Here is a 25,590-nt window from a genome sequence, read left to right as displayed (position 1 = left end):
TGGAAAGCCAGATTCTAGATTAAATCCTTAATCTGTCATATTTGAGTATTCATTTGCTGAACAAGTATTTACTGAGCTCCCACTATGTATCAGGCATTAGATACTAAGAATATGGTTGTAAACAATATAGATGGGTCCCCCACTCTCCTGGAACTCGCAGTCTAGTGATGATAATGGAACTTAAATGAACAATTTTAAGTTGTAATGGCTAAAAAGGAAAACTCTAATAAGACATTCTGGAAAAGAGATTATGGGGTCAAAAAGTCATCCCTGGGGAAATGGTATTTAAGTTCGTGACTAAGGGCTAGCTATTCAGTTGAAGATATTTGTCTCATGTATAAAGTAGAGACCCTTACAGTGGGCACAGGATTAAGCAGTTTAGCGAAAGGCTTCAAGAAGAGACTTACAGCTTTTAAATTTATTTAGCATCTATTCAAACGGAGCCTCCCTTCTCTTTCAGTCCTTCTTTCCCAGCCCCAATACCTCTCCTGCCTTTCTCACATCATGATATATGGTAGGTGTTCAATACACATTCATTTAGTGGCACCACCTTGCCTAGGTTTCAAATCTAGTCAATTTAGCTATGGGTTTTATTTCCATTTGGACCCTAGTGGTCAAGTTAAAGGTACAAATAAGAATGAATGCCTGTTTTCCTGTGGGTTCTAAAATTTCAATCTTCATTATGAATAAATGCTCAGCTGTGAAAAACTAAAGAGATTTTAGTCCAAATTCCATTAACATAGGGTGTAGGTGGGAAAATTTATCTTTGAAGTGCATTAAGAAGCTGACATTTATCTGTGCCTAGGACAGAGATTACTTTATTTCTTGGCTCAATTAAGTTCTCTCTTCTTAGAACTGTCAGATGCATCCTATATTTAGCCCAAACCAGTTAAGCTTGGCAGCTTGAGGTCTCAGTCTGATCAGTCAGCAAAGAACCTGCTAGAAGTCATGAAGGCCTTTGAATGACATGTTAAATACTTAGGGCTTTACCTTTAGCCACCTCAATTTGTAAGTAAGACAATGAAATCATATGTGTCTTCTATTCAGATAATTCTGCCTGCACTTAAACCCTTACCTTGGGGTCTGCTTCTGGGACAACCCAGCCTAGGGTGTGATCCTTCTCACAGTCAGTTTCTAGGGGAGGCAAGACCAGGAAACATTAAAACAGAAGGAAAGAAGTAAGATACAGTTGGTGTGTCACTGAAGTTTATATTATCGAGAAGATTACAAGTCTGGGCAACTAAAGTTCAAATCCACAGAAGCCCTCTGGATGACCATATAGAATATGTCTAAGAGTTTCCCATCAGAATATCCACCCATCAACTCCTACTTGCCAAACGTTAGGGCTTCTTCTGCATGTGTAACTCCCCAGCACTTCTGTCTGCCATGGCACAAACTCAGTTGTCTCTGAAGGCCAGAGAAAGCCCTCAGGCAAAGAAGAGCAGGTGACTGCTGTAACCAAGCCTTTGGCAGGTCTGGGAGCAGTGCCTGTCAAGAGGTGTAGCACCACTGACAGCATCTGCTACGTTCTGTAAGCTCTAAGGCTGCTGTCCTAGGCAGGAAAGAAGTGAATAAAAGCTTGAGCCTCAGCAGTGGTAGGAGGGATGAAGAGAAAAGACGGTATTTGGAAATGAATTCAGGAGAGTTAACAGGACTGGCAACCAAAGAAATAATAGTGATGAAGAGTCCACAAGACTTAGAGAATGAACTTATGGTTTTGCCAGGGAGGTAGGGGGAAGGAGAGTCAGGAGTTTGGAATGGACATGTAGTCATGTACACAGTGCTATATTTAAACTGGATAACAGGCAAGGACCTACTGTATAACACATGGAACTCTGCTCAGTGTTATGTGGCAGCCTGGATGGGAGGGGAGTCTGGGGGAGAATGGATACATGTATTAATATATGTATGGCTGAGTGCCTTCACTGTTCACCTGAAACAATCACAACATTGTTAGTCAGCTATACCCCAATACAAATTAAAAGTTCAAAATTAATTTTTAAAAAATGAAGAATCCAGAGAAATTCCCATAGCTCTATCTTGGCTATCAAAGTGGATGACAGTGCCTTTAACTGGTTTAGGAATTAGAAAAAAGCTCTCATCCTCTACCCAAATCCATGTTAAGCAAGCCATCAGTATTTAAGATACCTGTCAATATTGCAAGTTGGGTTTCCTGGGAAGTGGACTCTGAGGTGGAGACTGGCATAAAAGAGATTTCTCTGAGTGCCCTTGGAATTAGCTCATGATGAAGGAAAAGGAAGCAAACAGAATTGGAAAGAGAGAGAAGTTGGGCAGCAATGTAGTCTCAACAGAAGCCCCAGGAAGCACTATGGGGAATTTTGAAGATGAAATAAACCTCAGAGTTGTCCCCAGCTGAGTGGGAAGGTCAGGCGTTACTCCTTTGTTGATCAGTCATTGGAAGGAAATCACCCCAGGGAAGGGACAAAAGACTGAGGGAGCTGCTTCTCTTTAGCCAGCCCTCCCTGAAGAAGGCTGACAACTGTAAACACTCCACAGCTGGAGAAGAGGTATTTTAAACAGGGATCTGGAAAATGCATAGTAGTGTCCACAACAGGGAGTGTTACAACCACAACTGTCCAACTGGTAACTGATGCAAGGGTCTAGTGCACAGAAGCAAAATCTGAGACGGCAATATGTTTGGAGAGCTATCTTTTCCAAAGAGGGTTAAGTAGATTTGGCAAATGGTACAGAACACAGATTTCTTTCTGAACACTTCAAATATAATTATGGTAAACAAAGGTAACTCACTGCTCAGGAAAGATGCAAATAAAGTCATTATAACACTATACATCAGTTTATAGATTATCAGTTGACAATATAATGTAGGAAAATATCATTTAATTGCTTTGTTCCAAAGGTGGATAAGTAAAACAGTAGAAATGTTATGAAGAACATAAACATACAGAGTAGGGATAAATGTTTCTCTTGGTGTGTGTAAGAATCACAGCAAAAGAAATTACCCAATTTTTCTGTAAATTTCATTTGATACTAGATAACATCTGTAAATATATGATTAAAGAAAATATGTTTTTAATACTCATAACAAGTATAACAATTTGAAACAAAAATGTGAAATGTTTGTCTATTAAATGCTATATTCTACATGATGAAAAAGTAAAGTAAAAAGAAAAAAACAAACTGATAAATGTGAACAGTTTCTCAAAGACACTCTAGCCTGAGGTCTTAAAAAAAAAAAAGAAAAAAAAACTGTGATCACTCTAAGTAGTCATATTCCTGGTTCTTCTCCTACCTACCAGGGTCATCCACACTTCCCTATAAGAATCTCTGCAGAGGAAATATAGAGTATTAATCAACAGTGCTGACTTAGGCATCAGATTCCCTCCTCTTCACTTGTTAGGCGTCATCAAGATACATGGAAGCCTGTCAACATGGTGTCTGTTTTCTCACCTGCAAATTGAAGTTAATGAAAAGATCTACCTCCCAATGGTATTGCAGTGTTTACTGGCACACAGCAAGCTTTCAAAAGCTATTACTGAAGGAGGGTGATGGGGAAGTGGAGGAATGAATTAGCAGAGACCAGAGTGTTTACAGGGCAGTTATAATACTCTGTCAGAGAAGGCAATGGCAACTCACTTCAGTACTCTTGCCTGGAAAATCCCATGGATGGAGGAGCCTGGTAGGCTACAGTCCATGGGGTCACAAAGAGTCAGACACAACTGAGCGACTTCACTTTCACTTTTCACTTTCATGCACTGGAGAAGGAAATGGCAACCCATTCCAGTGTTCTTGCCTGGAGAACCCCAGGGATGGGGGAGCCTGGTGGGCTGCTGTCTATGGGGTCACAAAGAGTCGGACACGACTGACATGACTTAGCAGCAGCAGCAGCAGCAGCATAATACTCTGTGTGATACTGTAATGATGAATACATGTCCCTAAAGAGTTGTCCAAACTCACAGAATGTAAAAGACCAAGAGTGAACCTTAAAGTAAACTCTGGACTTCAGGTGATCATATATTTGGCAGTGTAGGTTCATCAGATTTAACATATGTGTCATTCTGGTGGGGGATGTGGATAATGGTGGAGGCTATGCATGTGTGGAAGTAGAGGGTATACAGGTAACCTTTGTACTTTCCGCTCAATTTTGCTGTGAATTTAAATTAGTTATTAAAAGTACAAAGTCTTTTTAAAGCTATTATAAATCCTTACTGTTAGTTATCTGGAAAGGGTTACACAAAGCCACATGAATGCCTCACCTCTGCCCTCAGAGCTTTTCAGACCTCCCACCTAGAAGATGGCTAAAGTCCTCAAAATGCCAGCCCTACCTCTGTCATTAATGCCTGGGCTGGTGACATCTTAACTTTGTTGTACCAAGTAGTATGGATTCCATATCACAGACTGGCAATGACCAGAGCAATGACAACCTAATAAGGTATCAATTTGCCCTTTCCCTCCAACATAGATATCATATATCTGTGCAAACTCTTGACTAGCAGGCTCTGTTTTCAGGGTTTCATACGGTCTTCCACACCCAACACCAAACACCTCACAACTACAAAGCAGCAGTGTACATTGTGCAACATGTTTCAATAGATCAGAAAATGTAACAGTATACAAAAGTACAGATATTTAATTCCAGAAAGAAATCATAAATGACTAAGGACTTTGATGCTTTCATTACGGAATGCTGCTTGATATCAGGATCTGCTAGTTCTTAAACTAAATTCCATGCCATTAAGCCCATATCTGCATTGAGAGGAGCGGAGGACAGAAATGGTCCTGACATTCCGAGGCAGCGCATCCTTGCCTCCTACATTTGGACCACCCAGAAATCCCATTGCCTGTAGCAATCCTTTTCAACTTGATGAGCACTGTTCCATCCTCTTATATTCATAGGGAAACTCCATTCCCCCCAATTTTGTTTCACTCTTTCAATTTTCAAATTTGAGTCATGAACACCCTCCACCTGCCCCATGACTAAAGCATAGTTATTTAACCCTTTTTCCAGTGAATCTTCCTCAGGGGTCTTCCTCATTTTCTCTGACAAATATAACCCTGAGAGGTCTGTACTTGCACAGCTCTCCAAATATTCCAGAGGTGCCTGAATTAAAGTTGAGTGTAGGTACATGATGTTTTCCTGCTACATAAGAAAATCAGATAACTGTTACAAGAAGGAAACATGAGATCATATTAGGTTGGTACAAAAGTAACTTCAGTTTCAGACCATGAATTTTAAATCAATATGAAAAGTGAAAGTGAAGTCGCTCAGTCGTGTCTGACTCTTTGCGACCCCATGGATGGTAACCTACCAGGCTCCGAGGTCCATGGGATTTTCCAGGCAAGAATACTGGAGTGGGCTGCCATTTCCTTCTCCAGGGCATCTTCCCAACCCAGGGATCTAACCCAGGTCTCCTGCATTGCAGACAGATGCTTTACCATCTGAGCCACTAAACACATCTTTATTAATCAAAATAGGAACCATTACAATCAACACATTTTTGCCTGTAGCATAAAAATCCATGCTTCAGGATTCCACGAACTCTTGGAAACTATTTTCTGCCTCATGCTAGTTATGGAATAATTTTCCCTGCAAAAAGTTGTCAAGATGCTTGAAGGACAAGTGGTAGTTGGTTGGCAAGAGGTCCAGTAAATGTGGTGGATGACACAAAACGTCGTAGCCCAATCCATTCAACTTTTGAAGCACTGGTTGTACAACGTGCAGTCCAGCATTGTTGTGGAGAAGATTTGGACCCTTTCTGTTGACCAGCGTTGGTTGCATGCATTGCAATTTTCAGTGTATCGCATCAATTTGTTGCGCAGATTCAGAAAGCTGTAGCGGATCAGACAGGCAACAGACCAGACAGTGACCATGACCATTTTTTGGTGCCAGCTTGGCTTTAAGAAGCGCTTTGGAGCTTCTTCTCAGTCCAACCACTAAGCCAGTCATCGCCATTTGTTATATAAAATCCACTCTTCATCACACATCACAATCCAACCAAGAAATTGTTTGTCGTTGTGTAGAATAAGAGTAGATGACACTTCAACATGATGATTCTATTTTTATTTTCAGCCAGTTCATGAGACACCCACTTATTGAGCTTTTCCTCCTTTCCAATTTACTTTAAATGCCCAGTGACCGTAGAATAGTGGATGTTGAGTTCTTCAGCAATTTCTCATGTAGTTGTAGGAGGATCAGCTTTGATGACTGCTCTCAGTTAGTCATTGTCAACTACATTCCTCATCTCCAAGGCTCTTGTCCCCTTTGCAAAACTTCTTGAACCACCACTGCACTGTATGTTCATTAGCAGTTCCTGAGCCAAAATCATTGTTGATGTTGCTGGTTGTCTCTGCTGCTTTACGACACATTTTGAAATTTAAAAAACACTGCTCAAATTTGCTTTTTGTCTAACATCATTCTAGACTCAAATATAAGCAGTAATATCTTTAGCAACTAATGTCTTTAGCAAAAAAACAAAGTGAGAAATGTGCAATAAAATTATGTATTACATAATCACATTTATTTAAGAATGTACTCCAATATCAAAAGGCAAAGTTCAACAATGCAAAACCACAGTTACTTTTGTACCAACCTAATAAAATAAATGGGTGGTTAGGCAGAAATGAACTTGGCAAGACTTAAATGATATTGTGAGGAGCATTGCAGACCTTCTCTAAAGAAAACCACAACAGGTGAAAATTACATGTATCTTTAAAAAGAATCATTTAAAATCTCTGGAAATTAGAAGAGAATACAGGAATACAGAAAATGTAGACATATCTATTCAAGAAAAATCTGTTAATTCTCTACAAAAAGGTGAGAGTCTATAGCATTTGAGCCATGAAATGTTCCCTTACCCCTGCCCTATTGCCGGGGGCCAGCGTGAGGAATCCAACCCTTGACAAGGTCATGCGGAAGGAAGCCTGACAAAATGCAAGGACGTGATCGGGCTTCAGGGGTTCCCCCTGGTATTTCCCAGGCATGTACCCCCAAAAAACAAAAATCTGCCAGCTTTTGTACTCTGCTCTCCTGATATTCTCTGGAAAAAGTCAAATCAGGGCTTTAGTCTTCTGCATTTGAAAGGGATGTTTCAGTTAAACCCCTCTGATAGCTCTCTAGCTTGCCTAACAGGTTCCCCAGACCTCTTACAGCTTGTGAATTGCTTACAGCCCCCCAACCGCGAGAGGCACAAAGCTTAAGGCATCTTAGAGATACAGAGCCTTTTCTAAAGAGTTAAAAATCATATTGGTAGAGGGTTTTCACTGTTGACTCAATGACTGCTGCCAGGCTTCCATATTCTTTATCTTTTAGGCACCTGGGAGAATGTTAATAAATGTAAATGGGATATGGAAAAAGATATATAGTAGTTTTGATGTTAGCAACACTAGACTTTTGAGTTAATTACTTTTCTTTTGTTATAAATCACTGTACTCCTTTTACTTGTTATAAGTTGCTGTATCTTTGCTATGTAAGAATGTAACTTTATTTAGTGCTTTCTGAGAGTGGCGCCAGACTTTGGGAAGATCAACACAAATAAGTCTTCTGGTTGACAAACCCTTATCAGAAAAAAGGCTGTAAAATGTTAATTGGCCCTTTTGGCTGGAAGATGATGTAATTTACCTAAGACTTGTGTATACAACTAGGTATGCAGAGAGAAACGCCTGGTTTTGAGAAGAGTCTGGGCTGCTAACACTGCATAATTTTGTATTACCCATTGATCTCTGTGTACAATCAAAAAGGTACAAAAGGCCTTTCTAGACAATAGAGGCCGGGGCCAGTCGCTGGACTGGTTTCCCCCGTGTCTCCTCTCTAATTTCTGGCTGAATTCCCATCTGGGGCGTGGAGGCTCTCCATGTCTACTTACTTGTCCCGGCTTTTAAGATCCATGCGAGGGGGAGCCCAAGGCAGGGCACCCCCCGATATTCAAGAGGACACCGGTGGCCTAACGTAGATGGTGCAAGCTCCTTGTCTGGAACTGTATTGACTTCCCATGTAAACCAAGTTATTCAGCCTTCTTTCTCCACTTAATTTTCCTACTACACTATTTCTTCCTAATCTAATCTTATATTTCTATATTAATAAATAAATAAGTTCTCCTCGCCAACGCTGTCCCTGCTTCGAATTCCCTGGATCCACCGGGGCTGGACCCCGGCACCCTATGCCCCAGTTATGTGTTATGGAAGCTCTACTGTGAATATATGCAGCCGGACAAAGCGGATCTCTCTCTCTCAGCTCCCAGTACAGGGCTATGTTTTCTCTCTGAGAAAGGCAGACTGCCAGCATTTCTCAATTCACATAAGCCTGAGCTACAGAAGTTCTTTCCCAGAAAAATACAGATAAGAGGGCTGCAACTTATTCTTCTACCCAGCCCTCGTAGGGTAGATCTACTCAAGGTATGGAATGAAGAGAATACTGAGCTTTGATTCAGGTTTATACCAGATCACTCATAGCACAGACTTTCCATGCAGGAGGAAGCAAGTCAAGAAGACCACCCATTCTTGGCTTGAACTTGTCCTCACAGAGGAGAGTTAACTTTGAGAGCAGCAGTATGTATCCCCTGCCCCAGGAGCTGAGGCACAGAATTTCTGCCATGGGAAGATGCAGGCAATAAAACAAAGAAATCAAAAGCTTTTCCTAAGAGAACTGAACTTATTTGGAACAAATCTCAAGAGAAGTTTAAGCCAAGAGTGATGAAGAAGCAAGGAAGAATTTGGTAGTGAGCAATTCACCAACTGTTGGTACCTCCATGAGAGCCAACAAGAAAAATGGCAGACCAACTACTCTTAATGGAGAAAATCAGGGAAAGCGACAGCTAAAACAAGCCCTCCTGGGGTTGGCCTAAATCTCAAAGATTGTCCCTGCCAATGGAATGAACTTAATGGGATCAGATTGTGGAACAATTTATGCTCCAGGATGGAAAACAATAAGGAAACTAGCTATTACTGGAAGGCTGGCATCCAGGTATGATACCAACAAATAAACAAAGTAAAACCAGATAACAAGGAGATCAAAGAAAGAGACATTTAAAGAGACTAGTAAAACCACTGTCATCTCTGGAATGGGAGGTGAGGGGATCACAGTGACTGTGCACATATCTTTTAAGAAGCAACCCTGGGGATTGCATACTGAGGGGAAAATAAACTTCAGTGAAACTGTTCAGCCAAGTCATTAAACAAATTAAACAAGTGAAAAAGCAAACAACAATAAGCCCCATAAGTGTGGTAGTGGGAAAATAAATATCCAGATTCGCTATATTATCTAAAGTGTCCACCTTTCACCTAGAAATTATGAGACATACAAAGTAACAACTAATAAGACACACATAAAGAAAAATGGAGCAACAGAAAAAGCCTTTGAAGGCCCCAGATCTCAAAATTAGCAGACAAAAATTTGAAAGCAGGTACTATAAATATGCTCAAAAGGGAGTTATCTGGCAGTCCAGTGGTTAGGACTTGGCATTTTCACTGCTGTGGATCTGATTAGTCCCTGGTCAGGGAACTAAGATCCCACAAGCTGCATAACATGGCAAGTAAATAAATAAGCTTGAAAAACTAAAGGAAGTAATGTCTAAAGATGGAAACATGATAATATTTCATCATAGGTAATATCAATTAAGAGGTCTTATATTTAAAAGAATCAAATGGAAGTTCTTTTGAAACATACAAACACTGGAATTAAAATTTTGCTACCAGGATCATCTGTAGATTTGAGCTGGCAGAATAATCACTGAATTTTAAGATATACCAATTAAGATTATATAATGTGAAGAACAAAAAGAAAAAGTGAAATGAACAGAGCCCCCAGAGAAATGTAGGACATCATTAAGTGTAATGATGAATTAAACTTAACATATAAGCAATGTGAATGTCAGAGGGGGAAGAGAAAAATGAATAGAAAAAAAAAACTAACAAATAATAGCCATAAATTTTCCAAACTTGATTTAAGACATTACACATCCCCAAAGTTCAATGAAATCCAAGTAAGAGAAATGCAAAGAGATCCATAGACAGACACACCAGAATAAAAATGTTGAAAGGCAAAGGGAATATTTTAAGAGGATCAAGAGAAAAAGGACTGGCCACATACAAAAAAACCACAATAAGATTAACACATTATTAAACAGGGGGTTTTGCAGGAATTAATGCCTGTGGCCAGCGATTTGTATGTAAGTGAATACTGAAACATTTCCAGTCAATAGCATTCAGGTAACAAAAAACTTATTACTCTCTGATCAATAATGTGTTAAGGGCTGACTTAGAAAAAATGGAGACCAGAGACAGTAGGATGATACAGTCAAAGTACTGAAAGAAAAATGTCACCAAGACTTCTATACTCAGGAAAACCATACTTCAGAAATGCAAGTGCCCTTCTCAACACTCTTGTTTAGTATTTTACCGGAAGTCCCAGCTAATGCAATAAGAATGAAATAAAATGTTTACAGACTGAAGAAAGAAATAAAACATCTTTGTTTGCAGATGCATGAATGTCTATGTGGGAAGTCCTAAAGAAATTACAAAAAACAAACAAACAACAAAACCCTTCTAGAACTAAAAAGTGAATATAAAAAGCTAGAAGGATATAAAGTTGATGTAAAAAAAAGTTCAATTGCTTTCCTATATACCAGCAATGAATTAGTGAAATTTGAAATTAAAAGAACATTACCATTCACAGAAATCTGCATGCAGGTCAAGAAGCAACAGCTAGAACCAGACATGGAACAACAGACTAGTTCCAAACTGGGAAAGGTGTATGTCAAGGCTGTATATTGTCACCTTGATTTTTTAACTTATATGCAGAGTACATCATGCAAAATCCTGGACTGGATGAAGCACAAGCTGAAATTAAGACTGCTAGGAGAAATATCAATAACCTCAGATATGCAGATGACAGCCCCAGAAAATGGAACATATTTTGAAATAAATCTAACAAAATATATACAAAATCTTTATAGGGAAAACTATAAAGCTCTGATAGAAATCAAATATCTAAAATAAATTGGAAAACATTCTATTGGTCATAGATAGTAAGAGTCACTATCCCTAAGATATTAGTTCTTCCCAACTTGATCTACAGTTTCAGTGCAAACTCAGTCAATATCCCACCAAGCTATTTTGTGGATATGAACAAATCAACTCTAAAGTTTACATGGAAATTCAACTTAAATATAGCTAATGTGATAATAAAAAAAAAAGTCAGAGGACTAATATTATCCAGATTCAAGACTTACTATAAAGACTGTGGTATTAATGGGAGAATAGACAAACAGATCAATGAAAAATAAGAGATCCTAGAGATGGATCCATACTAATAACAATAAACTAATCTCTGACAAAGAAGCAAAGGCAATCTGAAGGAGAAAGAAGCACTGAAACAACTAGACTTACATCTGCCAAAAAAAAAAAAAACTACCTAGACACTGACCTTATATATTTAACAAATATTAACTCAGTATGGATGGTAGCTTTAAATATAAAATAAAGCTTTAAAACTTCTAGAAGATAAAAGAACAGAAAATCTAGGTGACCATGGGTTGGCAGTTTTTGTATTTTCATTGTTGGGGTTTTTTCATTTGTTTTGGGGGGTTTTCCCAGATTTATATCATCTTAATTTTTTCATTTTTATTGGAATATAGTTGATCTATAATTTTGTGTTAGTTTCAGGTGTACAACAAAGTGAATATGTTATATATACAGATATGTCCACACTTTTTAGGTTCTTCTCCCATATAGGCCATTACAGAGTATTGAGTAGATTTCCCTGTGCTATACTGTAGGTCCTTATTGGCTTTTTATTTTATATATGGTAGTATGTATGTCAGTTCCAATCTTTCAGTTTACCCTTCCCCAAACCTTACCCCTGGTAACCATAAGTTTGCTTTCTACATGTGTAACTCTATTTCAGTTTTGTAAATAAGTTCATTTGTACCTTATTTTTTTATTTTAGAATCCATATATAGGTGATATCATATGCTATTTGTCTTTCTCTGACTTATTTCACTCAGTATGACAATCTCTAGGTCCATCCATATTGCTGAAAATAATGCAATTGGCAAAAATTCCCTAAGTCAATTATCAGATTGAACACATTATCAAAATTACAGCTGCCTTTTTAAAAATGCAAATTGACAAGCTCATCCAAAATTCATATGGCAATATAAGGGACATAGAATATCTAAGACAATCACAGAAAAGGTCAAAGTGGGAGAACTCATGCCTCCCAATTTTAAAAGCTTACTACAAAGCTGTAGTAATCAAAACAGTGTGGTACTGGCATAAGATTGAACATAGAGATATAGGATTATCTATCAGTGAATTTCTATCTATAATTAGGCTATCAGTGAATTTCTCAGCAGAAACTCTAAAGGCCAGGACAAAATGAAATGACACAGTCAAAGTATTGCAAGAAAAATTGCCAACCAAGAATATCCTATCACAGCAAACTTAGCATTCAAATATGAAGGAATAAAGACTTTCCCAGGAGGAAAAAAAGCACTAAGGAAGTTCATCATCATTAGATAAGCCTTTACAAGAAATGCTAAAGGGAGTTCTTCAAGCTGAAATGAAAAGACACTAATCAGCAATATGAAAACATATAAAAATACACAACACACTAGTGAAGGTAAGTACACAGATTAGAAAACTTTAATTCTGTAATGAAATGATGTATTCACCACTAACTATAGTATAAAGGTCAAAGAAAAAGAGCACTAAAAATAATTTCCACTACTACAATTTCTTAATGAATATATACAACACAAAAAGAGGTAAATAATGACATCAAACATATAAAAGGGGAGAGAAGAAGAGTGAAGCTTTTATAGGCAACAGAAGTTGCTATCAGCTTAAAATGGACCGTTTTATGTAAGACATGTCTTAGGTAAGCCTCATGGTAACCACATAGCAAAAACAGAATAAATGCACCAAAGATAAAAAGTGAGAAAGAACATACCACCATGGAGAAACAAAAATCAAATTTTCAAAAGGAGGCAGAAACAAGGGGGGAAAAATGATATTACAACACAATAGCAGTTAAATTAAAATGTGACATTAGTAAATCCAGACATATCAATAATAAATCTCTAGATACAAATGAAATAAATTTCACTAATCAAAAGGTACAGATTAACTGTATTAAAAAATAAGAACCAACTGTATATTGCCTATAAGGACCTACTTTAGACTTAAGGATATGCACAAAGTGAAGGGATGAAAAAAGATATTCCCTGCAAGAGGAAACCAAAAAATAGAGGCAGTAGCTATACTCACATGCCTTCTATCATCAGATTAAATAGACCTTAGTCAAAAAATGGAAACAATACATAAATATGTCAATATATGATTAAGTGGTCAACTCAAAGACATAACAATTATAAACACGCACATACCCAACACTGGAGCACCTGAGAGTACTAGGAAATACTAACAGATCTGAAGGGAATGTAAACAATACAAACAGTATGAGACTTCAATACCCTCTCAGTTAGCAATGGATAGTTCAACAAGACAGAAAAAAAAATCAATGAGGAAACACTGGTTTTGAATTGTACATTAACCAAATGGACCTAATAGACATTTATAATGCATTCCATCCAACAGGAAAATACATATTCTCAAAAGAACACAGAGCATTCACCAGGACAACCCATATGATAGGACACAAAACATACTTAGCAAGTTTAAGGTTGAAATCTTACTATTTTTTCCAACCACACTGGTATGAACCTAGAAATCAATAACAAAAAAGCAGGAAAATCTAGACATATGTGAAAACTAAACAACATACCCTGAAAATCAATGGTTCAAACAAGAAATCAAAAGGAAAATCAAAAATATCTTGAAATAAAATGAAAATGGAAAAACAGTAGCAAAACCTATGGGATGCTGCAAAATATTTCTGAGAGGAAACAGAATAATAAATACATATATTAAGAAACTAGATCTCAACAACAACCACACTTTACTCCTCAGTGAACTGGAAAAAGAAACTAAGTCCAAAGTTAGCAGAAGGAAATAACAAAGATCAGAGCAGAAACAAAGAGACCAGAAAAAAAAAATGGAGAAAAAAATATCAAAATAAGAGGTGTTAAAAAAAAAATAAGTAACCAAACCTTCAGCTAGGCAAACCAAGAAAAATAAAAGATTCAAATATATCAAAATGAAAGAGAAGGCATTGCAACTGATACTATAGAAACACAAAAGATTCTAAGAAACTACTGTGAACAATTATAGTGAACAAATTGAATAATATATGAGATATAGGCTCATTCTCCAGGAACATATAACCTACCAAGACTTATTCAAGAAACAAATAAAGTCTGAACAGACCACTAATGAGTAAGGAGATTGGATTAGTAATAAAAAAACCTTTAGCACAGAAAACCCCAGGGCCAGATGGCTTCACTGGTGAATTCTACCAAACATTTAAAGAAGAATTAACACCATTTCATGTCAAATACTTCCCCTAAAATTGAAAAGGAAACAATTCTAAAGTCATTTTACAAGGCCAGTATTACCCTGATACCAAAAGTCAGACCAGGACACTACAGAAAAGAAAACCATAGGTCAATAAGTGTGATGAATAAAAATGCAAAAATTCTCAACAAAATATTAGCAAACAGAATTCACAAGCACATTAAAAGGATTATACATCAAGGCCAAGTGAGATTTACCTGAGATGCAAGAATGGTTGAGCACATGTGAATCAATAAGTATGATATATCATATTAACAGAGTAAAATATAAAACTAATGTAATCATCAACACATGCATAGAAAACATCTGACAAAATGCAACATTTTTTTCCATGATAAAAACCTTCACAAACTGGGTATAGCAGAAGCATACTGCAACATAAAAGGCCATATATGCTAAACCCACAGCTAACATTATAGCTGACAGTGAAAAGTTAAAGGTTTTTCCTCTTTTATCGGGAATGAGACAATGATGACCATTCACACCACTCCTGTTCAATACTGTACTGGAAATTCTAGCTGGAACAATTAGGTAAAAAAAGAAAAGGAATCAAAATCAGAAAGGAAGAAATAAAACTGCCATAAATTATAGATGATATGAACTTACATATAGAAAGCCTTAAAACTGTTGGAACAGTTCAGTAAAGTTGCAGAATATACTGTCAACATACAGATATCAATCACATTTCTATATACCAAGAACAAAACATCTGAAAAAGAAGTAAAGTGTCCCATTCACAATAACATTAAAAACAAAACAATTAGGAATAAATTTAACCAAGAAAGTGAAAGATCAGTACAATGAAAACTACAAGACTTTGATGAAAGAGACTGAAGAAAGCACAGACAAATGGAAGGGTACTCTGTGTTCATGGAACAGAAGAATATTATGAAAATGTCCATCCTATCCAAAATCATCTACTGCTTCAATGCAATCTCTATCAAAATTCCAATAGCTTTTTTCCCAACCAAAATAGAAAATATAAACCTAAAAATTTTCATTGCACTACCAAATACTTTAATATCTAAAGCAATAAGAAAACAAAACTAAAGGCATCATATTCCTGAAATCTAACTGTATTTCCAAGTTATAGTAATTAAAACAGTATGATACTGGCACAAAAATAGACACATAGACAAATGGAAGAGAACAGGGAGCCCAGAAATAAACATCTGGGTTTACAGTCAACAATTATTTGACAAGGGAGCCAAGAGCACTCAACTAGGAAGGAATGGACTCTAAACTAATAGAAACTCAATAACCACATGAAGAATAAACTGGACCACTATTAAGCACCACTCACAAAATTAACTCAAAGTGGATCAAAACTCCTAGAAGAAAACATAGGGGAAATTTTCCTTGAATCAGTTTTGGCAATGACTTTTTAGGTATGACACCAAAAGTATAAACAGCAATATCAGCAAGTAGAACTATGTAACAGAGAAGGCAATGGCAACCCACTCCAGTGTTCTTGCCTGGAGAATCCTAGGGAAGGGGGAGCCCAGTGGGCTGCCATCTATGGGGTCTCACAGAGTCAGACACGACTGATGCGAATTAGCAGCAGCAAAACTATATAAAACTAAAAAGCTTCTACACAGCAACATAAAAATGAAGAGGCAACCTGTGGAATGGGAGAAATATTTTTCAAAACATATTCTCAGAGGGTTAATGCCCAAAATATGTAAATAACTCACACAAGTCAATAACAACAAAAAAAATTCAATTTTTAAAATGCATAGAGCAACTAAGACATACAGATGGCCAACAAACACATAAAAAGATATTCAATGTCAACAATCATCTGGGAAATGCAAATCAAAACTATAATGATGTATTAGCTCATATCTGTTAGAATGGCTTTCATCAAGAAGACAAGAGACAACAGTGTTGGTAAGAATTTAGAGAAAAGGTACACCTGGTAGGAATGCTAATCTGTTCAGCCACTATGGAAAACAGCATGAAGTTTCCCTCCAAAATTAAAAATAAAAATACTATACGATCCAGAAATTCTACTTCTATGTATATATCCAAAGAAAATGAAAACACAATATTGAAGATATAAATAAACACACCCTATATTTGTAGCATTATTAACAATATGTTGTGTGTGTATACACACACACGCGCACACACACACACACACACACACACACACACACACACACACACACACACATATATATGTTGTGCTAGTTGTTCAGTTGTGTCTGACTCTCTGCAACCCCATGGACTATAGCCCGCCAGGCTCCTCTGTCCATGGGAATTCTCCAGGCAAGAATACTGGAGTGGGTTGCCATGCCCTCTCCAGCAGATCTTCCTAACCCAGGGATCGAACGCAAGTCTCCCGCATTGCAGACAGATTCTTTACCAACTAAGTCACCAGGGAAGCCCAAGAAGACTGGAGTGGGTAACCTACCCTTTCTCCAGGGGAACTTCACAACCCAGGGATCAAACTGGGGTCTCCTACATTGCAGGTGGATTCTTTACCAGCTGAGCATATACAACGGAATATTATTCAGCATTGAGAAAAAAGATATTCTAACATTTGTAACAACATGGATGGATCTTGAGGGCATTATGCAAACTGAGATAAGTCAAAGACTAATAGCCTACAATATCACAAATGTGGAATTTAAAAAAAAAAACTTGTAAAAGCATGGGGTGAATGATGGTTACCAAGGATAAGGGGTGGGGGAGTTGGGGAAATGTTGTTTAAGGGTACAAACTTGCAACCAGTATATAAACAAGTCTTGGAGATCTAAGGAACAGCCTAGTCATTATAGACAACAAAATTATATTATAAACTTTAAAGTTTGGAATTCTCTAGCAGTCCAGTGGTTAAAAAGACAGCATTTCCAGTGCCATGGCCTCCGTTCAATCCCTGGTTAGGGAATTAAGATCCCAAGCAGTGAAGCACAGCTCAAAAAAAAAAAAAAAAGTGACATTTTAGAGGTGTTAGCTAGTGCCACGGTGGTAATGATACTACAATATAAAAATATACAAAATCAACATTTTGTACACTTTAAACTTATATAACATCATGTGTCAATTATATTTCAATAAAAATAATTTTGTTAAAGGAAGTGAAAAAATAACTCATAGAATGGAAGTATTTGCAAATATATCTGATAAAACAGGGGCTGAGATGATTGGATGGTATCACCAACTCAGTGGACATTAGTTTAAGCAAACACTGAGAGATGGTGAAAGACAGGGAAACCAGGCATGCTACAATCCATGGGGTTACAAAGAGTCGGACATGACTTAGCGACTAAACAACAACAAACTGATAAGACTTACATGCAGCATATATAAAGATGACTTGTAACTCAACAATAAAAAGACCAATACTTCAACTTTAAAATGGACAAGGGATGTGAATAACATTTCTCTGAAGTATATATACAAAGGGTCAGTAACATATGAAATCCTGTTTACATCATTAGTCATTCATTTCATTCATTTCATTCATTTCAATCACTCAGTCATGTCCAACTCTTTACGACCCATGAATCATAGCACGCCAGGCCTCCCTGTCCATCACCAACTCTCGGAGTTCACTCAAACTCATGTCCATCGAGTCGGTGATGCCATCCAGCCATCTCATCCTCTGTCGTCCCCTTCTCCTCCTGACCCCAATCCCTCCCAGCATCAGAGTCATTTCCAGTGAGTCAACTCTTCGCATGAGGTGGCCAAAGTACTGGAGTTTCAGCCTCAGCATCAGTCCTTCCAATGAATACCCAGGACTGATCTCCTTCAGAATGGACTGGTTGGATCTCCTTGCAGTCCAAGGGACTCTCAAGAGTCTTCTCCGACACCGCAGTTCAAACGCATCAATTCTTCAGTGCTCAGCTTTCTTCACAGTCCAACTCTCACACCCATACATGACCACAGGAAAAACCATAGCCTTGACTAGACGGACCTTTGTTGGCAAAGTAGTATCTCTGTTTCGAATATGCTATCTAGGTTGGTCATAACTTTCCTTCCAAGGTGTAAGCGTCTTTTAATTTCATGGCTACAGTCACCATCTGCAGTGATTTGGGAGCACAAAAAAATAAAGTCTGACACCATTTCCACTGTTTCCCCATCTATTTCCCATGAAGTGATGGGACCAGATGCCAGGATCTTAGTTTTCTGAATGTTGAGCTTTAAGCCAACTTTTGCACTCTCCTCTCACTTTCATCAAGAGGCTTTTTAGTTCCTCTTCACTTTCTGCCTTAAGGATGGTGTCATCTGCATATCTGAGGTAACTGATATTTCTCCCAGCAATCTTGATTCCAGCTTGTACTTTTGCCAGCCCAGCGTTTCTCATGATGTACTCTGCATATAAGTTAAATAAGCAGGGTGACAATATACAGCCTTGACGTACTCCTTTTCTTATTTGGAACCAGTCTGCTGTTCCATGTCCAGTTCTAACTGTTGCTTCCTGACCTGCATATAGGTTTCTCAAGAGGCAGGTCAGGTGGTCTGGTATTCCCATCTCTTTCAGAATTTTCCACAGTTTATTGTGATCCACACAGTCAAAGGCTTTGGCATAGTCAATAAAGCAGAAATAGATGTGTTTCTGGAACTCTCTTGCTTTTTCCATGATCCAGCGGATGTTGGCAATTTGATCTCTGGTTCCTCTGCCTTTTCTAAAACCAGCTTGAACATCAGGAAGTTCACGGTTCACGTATTGCTGAAGCCTGGCTTGGAGAATTTGGAGCATGACTTTACTAGCATGTGAGATGAGTGCAACTGTGCAGTAGTTTGAGCTTTCTTTGGCATTGCCTTTCTTTGGGATTGGAATGAAAACTGACCTTTTCCAGTCCTGTGGCCACTGCTGAGTTTTCCAAATTTGCTGGCATATTGAGTGTAGCACTTTCACAGCATCATCTTTGAGGATTTGAAATAGCTCAACTGGAATTCCATCACCTCCACTAGCTTTGTTCGTAGTGATGCTTTCTAAGGACCACTTGACTTCACATTCCGGATGTCTGGCTCTAGGTGAGTGATCACACCATCATGATTATCTGGATGGTGAAGATTTTTTTTCTTGAAGACTAGAAAATCTAGATTAGACTTGAAGAGACTATAGATCTCTTCAAGAAAATTAGAGATACCAAGGGAACATTTCATGCAAAGATGGGCTTGATAAAAGACAGAAATAGTATATACCTAATAGAAACAGAAGATACTAAGAATAGGTGGCAAGAATACACAGAAGAACTGTACAAAAAAACTTCTTCTTGACCCAGATAATCACAATGGTGTGATCACTCACCTAGAGCCAGATATCCTGGAATGTGATGTCAAGTGGGCCTTAGAAAGCATCACTACGAACATTGGTCATTAGGAAAATACAAATGAAAACCACAATGGAACACTTCATACCTATCAGGATGGCTGTAATAAAAAAAGGTAGATAATAACAAGTATTGGCAATTAAGTGAAAAAATTTATAGCTCTCACACATTGCTTGTAGCAATGTAAAATGATGCAATCACTTTGGAAAACATTTTAGCAGTTCCTTAAAATGTTAAGCATAGAGTTACCATGTGATCCAGCAACTTCACTCCTAGGTATATATAGCCAAAAGAAATAAAAAGATATGTCTACACAAAAACTTGTACATAAATGTTCATAGCAGCATGACTCATAATATGCAAAACGTGAAAACAACACAAATGTCCATCAATGGGTGAAAAGATAAATAAAACATACTATATCCACATGATGTAATTCTAAGCAAGAAAAAGGAATAAATTATTAATACATTCTGCAATACTGATCAACCTTGAAAATACATTCCGTGAAAGATGGCACTCACAGAGGATCACATATTTCATGATTCCATTTCTATGACATATACAGAACAGGTAAATCTGTACAGACAGAAACTAGATTAGGCTTACCCTGCGCTGGGAGGAGGGAAGGGTGGAAGTAGGGGGAGAGACTGCTTATACGTATAGGTTTTATTTTTAGGGTGATAAACATGTTCCAAAATTGATGGTAGTGATAGTTGCATGTATATTATTTTTTTAATTGAGTTGTACACTTTACATTGGTAAATTGCATGACATGTGAATTATATCTTCACAAAGCAACATTAAAGAGGCAAAATGCTGACATTTTAGGTTTTGTTCTCCCAGAAATAGATCCTGGGAGGAAAAAAGCAGGATTTGAGTGCAAGTACTTTGTTTAGAAGGTGATTCCAAGAAGGAGTACTAGAATAGGAAAGTAGGAAAGAAAATAAATGGAAACCTATCTAGAATACCATAGTGAATGAGTGACCACTGATAGCCACTGGGGCTCCATCCCACTTGGCCCCTTTGGAAGGCTGTATAATAACTGAGCATTAATTTCTATTGCTGTTTAACTGATTCCTACAAATATAGCAGCTTAAAACAACATATATTTATCATCTCACAATTTCCATGGGTCCCAAGTTTGGACACAGCTTACCTGGATCTTCCATTTAGGCTTTCACAAAACTTCAAACAAGATGTCTGCCAGGCTGCACTCCTCCCTGGAGCTTACTGGCCTCTCCAGACTCACATAGTAGAGGACAGAATTCAGTTCCATGTGGCTCTAGGGACTGAAGCCCTCAGCTCCTACAAATGACCTGCAGTTCCTTGCCATGCAGCCCTCCCTACGCCCTCTCACATCGAGCCTGGAGAATCTCCAGTCTGCCAAGACTGTGTCTGACAATATAATCACAGAAGTGATGGGCTCATTACACTTGTCATATTTATGGAGCAGAAGGAAGTCTCAAGTTCTTCCTATACCAAAGTGGAGGATATTATCCAAGGATGACACCTTGTAGGTTCCCTCAAAGCAAAAACATGACTGAATTGTTCTACTTCCAGAGCAAAAAGATAGATGTATTTATCTACCTATCCTCAGCTGTTATGACACCCTATCATTTCTTGCCAGCTCCACTTTGGGCAAACAAATGTGTTCCTGCATCCAGAAGAAGCCACAGAGCAGGGAGTCTCAGTTGCTTGCATAAGAGGCCTTCAGCATGTTTGAGAACTGCAAGGGCCAAGAGGAAGCCAGCTAGGCACTAGATTACCTGCAATGCCTCAATAAATTTAAAATAAAGGGAGAGAGGAACAAATTATAGTATTTTAAACACCTATCTTTAAAGTCGTTAGGTACTTATAATATGCTTATAATATCAGATACAAAAGGTTAAAGCTATAGAATATGTAAATAATACTTGTAAAAAATGTATGATTCATTATATAATGTTAACTATGGTGTTCATAATAATTGAAATTTTAAATATTTTAAATGAAGGAAAGTCACAATGAAAATACTAATCAGAAAACTTTATAACATATTCCCAGACTTTGGCACAAGCCATCTGTCTGAGATGCTGAACAGGAGAAAGAGCAGGGGTCATTGAAAGCTTTAGAACTCTCTGGCCCTTGAAGGAAGGAATGGAGGTTCAATTCTGCATCTGCCACCTCTCAGGCTGTCCCATAGTTAGGGTACCCTGTTGCTCCATCTGAATTAGCACCTGGTTGTCAAAAAGGACAGCAATGAACACTAACCCATGCTCTTTAGAGTTGAATCCTCTGATAGTCATATCCTCTCTGAGATTACTGTTAAGAGAAGCACTGATGGCCAAGGCTGTGGCCATCACATCTTCACTGCCTTCTTCTTGCTGTGTACTACCTGGACCTAGCAGTGCATGTGATGGTTAAAGACGTCTAGGTTTAGGTCCTGGATAACTGTGTGATCTTAAGTAACTCCCTTAGCAACTCTGACAAATAGTTTAACTAGAAATGAAGATATTAAACCAGATGACCTTTCAGTTCTCTTCTAAATCTAAATGTTCTGAGCCATTTAACAGTATATGTTAGGTTCCCCTAGAACGCCACTTCCCATAAATCTCTCTGGTGATGGAAATATTCTGTATCTGTGCTATGCAATGTGGTAACCGCTAGTCACTTGTGGCTAACAAGCAGTTAGAATGGGATAGCGTTATGGTGAAACTAAATTTTTTTACTTCTGCTCCATAAATATGACATGTGGTCAATGGCTCCTATACTGGACAGCACAGCTCTAGAGATAAGCATGGGTAGAGAATAATTATTTCCTTACTAATGTGTAATCAAGAAGTTATGCCATTTTGTTTTGCACAGAGTTGTTACAAGGAGTAAATAAGAATACATGTGGAGAACTTCAAATATTAGTCCATAGTAGGCACAAAACAAATGTTACCTCTTCTGGTAACACTCATTTTATGCAGCTGAGTTTTGCCAGATTTTATTAAGTAACCAGATTTTTTGTAGTTTGATAAACAATAGGTTTACAAAACTAAGCAATTATCTCCTTTTGTACATGGGAAAAGGAAAAATGCAGAGACAGTGGTAGAAAAGGTTAACTAGTACCTGGGAATTTAATATATATGGCAGCATAATCCCAAAAATCAGACCTGAATTCTCTCCCCTTTTACAGAATACTTTCCATTCACAATAAGTTTCTTTCTTTCTTTTTTTTTTTTTTCCTTTACTTTCAGCTCCATTTCCTCTGAGCCCTGAAAGGGTCTTAACCTCTGTTTCTGTAGCTGAGGAGTTTTACAATCACTGCATACCGCTCATTTTACCTCTTGTTAGGTGCCCTTCCGAGTAAGATAAGATGGCTAATTACATATGCCATTAACCAAATGCAATTCCAACTAATTGACAAAAAGTATTATACAGCAGCAGTTTTTGAAAAACAAAGTTGTATGAAATAACAAGGTCATAATTCCAAAGTCTGACCCCAGGAACAAAAAATTCTAAACATTTATTGTCTTACTGTGAATTCTAAGACCTTGCCTTTCACATGGTCTCTCATAGCTATAAGAACTTCATCATTTAACCAAAATGCACTGAGTGTGGGTTACCTATTAGTTCTGCTAAGCATCATAAATAAATGTGTCCAAGATATAGTCCCTGACTCTCAGGAAGCTTGTATTGTCCCTTCCACATATAGTGCTCCAGTCATTCTCCTTTGTCCCGAGGATAATTATCTGTCCTGTATAGCCCATCATGCACTCCTACACAGCCTGGTCTCTCCAGCTCTTCCCTGTATGTCCTATGCCTCAGCTCTCCTCTTTCACCAGTGTCCCCCTGAAGTACATGCAAGAACCCCCTCCACTGTCCACCCTCCATGAGCCTCCAGCCTCATCTTGCCCTAACACATACATTCATTTGTCACTCATTTTTAAACTCTAACAAGATTTCCTCTGTGAAAACTACCCTAAAGCTTCTCTTTTCTTTCTGCTCACATTACAACTTGAGGACAACAATACAACTGATGGAGATATTGCTTTGTGAATGCCTCTCTCCTAAATCATAAGTTCCTTGAAGACAGTGACGTCTTCTCATGTATGTAACACTAGGTCCTAGACCCAGGTTTTCAAAGTTTACTGAATAAAGATGAAGTCTGTAAAATATGCATTTAACTAGATTGCAGTGCAAAATAGCAAAGGATAAATTCATATTTTTAAGTAAAATGCCACGGGAAATTTGGTGGGGGATATCCCATATAAGATCTCTCAGGAAATTTTTGCCATTTTTGGTTAAGGTGACAACTGGACCAGTCTCTGAAGGAAGAGGTGAGAAGGAAATAATAGGAGATGTGGCAGGCAGGATCTAAGGGTTAACCACTATGAACAATATTTATTCATCCATGACCATCTAATTGCCAAGTGCTTTGAGAAATCTGGAGAAGATAATGCATGGTTCCTATTCTTAGGGATATTGAGATTTAACAGATATGAGATTTGTTTATATTCTTATACTGAATGATACACCTGATCTAGGAGTAGAAGAAAGTGGGTAATTGTCTTAATCAAGCAGACACTGTCAAGACACTGGGCTGTTTGCAGGGAGGGGGGTGATTTGAACCGGAGGGAGATATCAGATATATACATATCCACCCAGGAGTTAATATTGAGGGAAGAATACCAAATTGGAGGTACACGTCTATCCAATCTGTGAACCCAGAAGCTTCCTTCCTTTTCTCTCATCATCTAGCTATGCAGAGTTGCCTCTCTACTTCTGGATTTAAATAAAGTACGATAATGCAGGACATTAATCTGATTTCCTGAAGAGCTATTGATGTGATACAGGAGAGTTAGTTCCCCTTGAGGACAACATGAAACAAAAGGCAGGAGAAGGCAGACAGATATAAGATCTCTCCTCTCCCCTGTGAACTTTTAAGGTGTGGCCCTTTCCCGGAAAAGCCCTGTGTGGTGAGTGAATACAACTGCTGAGTTTTGTGCTGTGTACTATAGTGTAGGGTGTTGAATGCTAATGGGGAAGGGTAACACTTGAATGGCTTCATCTTTCCTTGACTCCCTTTCCCTTATTCCCTCACACTCACTGCCCTGGATTTGCACTTCAGAGTTGCAACACCCTAAAATTTACCTTAGGCTCTGATTTCTAGAGGGCCCAGGCTAAGACGTTACCATATTCTTTGTTTCTCGAGCATAGTAAATTTCTACTAGTTACTGATTCAGTAAGAACTTTATTTTAGAAATAGAATATAATCCAAGCTAGTTTTATTTTATGAGTTTACCTGAACTTATATATATATCATGAGCCCTGGAACAAGGAACATTTCTTAGAAAATACCTGATAGCTAATATTTAAATAGTTCTTACTATGGACAGTATTCTAAACACACTACTATAGATTAACATATTTAATACAATTCATGAAATAGAATGGTCATTCCCCTTTTGCCAATGAACACACACGACAAGTGTTCCTTTGGCTCATTGCATAAAGATGGCTACATAATATCACACTGCTTCATGTCTTTACGCCATTTGTCCTTTTCTTCCTCAGCCTTACCTCCCTAGTGTTGGACCTCTAGTATAAGCACCCAGCCTTACTCTGTTTTCCAAGAACAACATACCCTTAAGTCAGAACTCAGTTGCGTTTATGTTTTTCAGAACACACCACATTTTATTATGGGATTGAAACTTGACATTTTACAACCCTAATGTCTCAACGTCGATTCAGAGCAAACTTGAATTGCTAATTGAATTTCTATGTTTTTGACCAGGTAAAGACCTCATATTAAGAAATTTCCTTAAAATTCCAATGTGTAGAAAAGGGAATGTTATATGTGTATCCATTCAGCAATTATATGTTATAG

Source organism: Capricornis sumatraensis, chromosome 2 (genome assembly GCF_032405125.1).
Source record: "Capricornis sumatraensis isolate serow.1 chromosome 2, serow.2, whole genome shotgun sequence".
Lineage (NCBI taxonomy): Eukaryota > Metazoa > Chordata > Mammalia > Artiodactyla > Bovidae > Capricornis > Capricornis sumatraensis.
The sequence above is the reverse complement of the archived record's forward strand: the minus strand, read 5'-3'. Positions refer to the sequence as shown.